General features: G+C 29.4%; 1 long non-coding RNA gene across 1 annotated transcript; it reads right to left on the bottom strand.

Moving 5' to 3' along the window:
• Positions 1–1,135: 1,135 nt before the first annotated feature.
• Positions 1,136–1,911, bottom strand: LOC124420173. The gene is made up of 2 exons (XR_006941085.1): positions 1,677–1,911; positions 1,136–1,609 (listed from the first exon to the last, which is right to left on the bottom strand). It is a non-coding gene; the product is annotated as an uncharacterized LOC124420173 (long non-coding RNA).
• Between the last annotated feature and the right edge of the window lie 171 nt (positions 1,912–2,082).

Below are 2,082 nucleotides of genomic sequence, written 5' to 3'. Positions count from 1 at the left end.
CTATCTATCTATCTATCTATCTATGAATTATTGTTCTACGGTAAAGAAATTTTGTCTACTGAATGTAATGAATGTAATTTCCCAAGCATTTCCGACCAGTTCTTATGAATGTTTTATGCGAGGGAGCATCTTTCCAAATACCTAATTTCAAAAAAGACAATGTCTATCACATGCTCCGCACTCATCACTAGTAGAAGATAAGTTCAAATACCTTAATGGACAAAAGATTTTTTTTTTTGATAAATAATTTCAATTTGAATGTTGTGCTTATGATTATTACAATTTGGAAATGTTTCCCTTCTTTAACGAAACAATAAACTTTTCACGTTCTTTTCGCATTCAAGGTTAATTCAATTGAGGACATTAAACTGCCTATTAAATAAATTAAAATGCCAAAAATTACAACAATTTGAAAAAAATATTGTACAATATGTTCTTTTTTTGTCATGTGTGTCGTTAGCTTTTTTTTGGGATGGATAATATAAATTTTGTAGACAATACAGACCATTTGTGTCTATTATATACAAACATATGTATATATGTTTTAAATTGGTTTCAATTATTACAAGTTCAAAGTAAACCATTTTAACATTGCTATTACTCTTGAGATATTTCAACTTTGACCCTCGAGTCGGTTACTTATTGGGGGGAGGGAGCTAGCTGATTACAGTTGTAGATTTGCTACTAGGGGGGGTTAATTCTATATTAATGTAATCTTTACGTAAATCAATTTTAAGGTTAAGCAATTGTTTTGAAAAACAATTCGAAAAAAAAATTTACAGTTTAATTTACAATAATAATATTTTTATTCACATTATCTACATCTTTAATTGAAATCAATAGTTTTTACTCAAAACGTGTTTATTATCATGCATTTTATTTTTGTTTTCAAACTGTTTTTTTATTTTAATGAAATTTTTGCAAAAAATAAATCATCAATCAGTCTTCTTATCAATAAATTAATTCCTCTTGTCTTTATAAATAGCTAATTAACATTTGATATATGTAATAAATTATAATTTTGAGAAAAAAGAATTCCATTTTTAAGAAATTTCTAGCTAAGAAGACTTATTTGCCTCTGTCCTCTGCTTAAACTTTAGATAAAAAAACTTAAATTAAAACTCCTGTTTGGAAATTCGTCTGATTTTGTTATAATTTATTTATCATGTTTAATTTTACAACACTTTACTTAAATTCTTAGAATTAGAAAAGTAAACTACATCCACTGAAACTTACGAAATTATAGCTGCTGCAAATCATTGACCAGTGTATTTATCGACGGTACAGCAATATCGTTTGGTGTAGTTATTTGAAAGATGAGCTTTTGAACAAATATCCAAACATGTTCACAAAATTTCGGATATTTAATGTTCATTGCCATAAAACACTGAAAACAAACTTCAATCGCTTGTAGAGGATTTTCAAAACGATGTCTTCTACCATACATATCCAAATATGCAAAACAAACTGGTCTCAAGCTATCGCCGATTAAATTAATTTTTGGTGTATTATCTAGTTTTAATCGTTTGGCGCTATGGGGCTGCTCCTCATCGACATCGTCGTCGTCGTCATCAGTGTCCTCTTCTTCCTTTACCAGTTTATCTAAATTCTGTAAAATTATTTTTTATTTTTGATCATTTTGAAATAATAGAATTGTTGCCTTAATTCAATACTACCTTGCTGTAGCTAATAAAAGATTCTTGTACATCCAATCTGCTTCTTTGTCTGGAGGTGGGCAAGAGATAAGGTATTAGAAGTAATGAGAGGGCAAGTTTTGCATCTGAAAGAAGTTTGTTAAATATCAAATTTTATAAGTGATAGATAGAATGATGGCTTCAAAAGGAGCGGTAGGGTGGGTGGTGTCTTTTACATGGAAAGATTTGGAATCAAATCTTCCTTTCTATTGGTAATCATTCCAGAAGAATGGGTTTCCGGTACAATGAATACTGTAGAAGTTATCACAATGAGAAGGGGGAGAATATACCTCATCTCCTAGATAGATAGGTAGATAGATAGATAGATAGATAGATAGATAGATAGATAGATAGATAGATAGATAGATGGATGGATAGATAGATAGAT

Source organism: Lucilia cuprina, chromosome 5, assembly GCF_022045245.1.
Source record: "Lucilia cuprina isolate Lc7/37 chromosome 5, ASM2204524v1, whole genome shotgun sequence".
Lineage (NCBI taxonomy): Eukaryota > Metazoa > Arthropoda > Insecta > Diptera > Calliphoridae > Lucilia > Lucilia cuprina.
The sequence above is the reverse complement of the archived record's forward strand: the minus strand, read 5'-3'. Positions and strand labels throughout refer to the sequence as shown.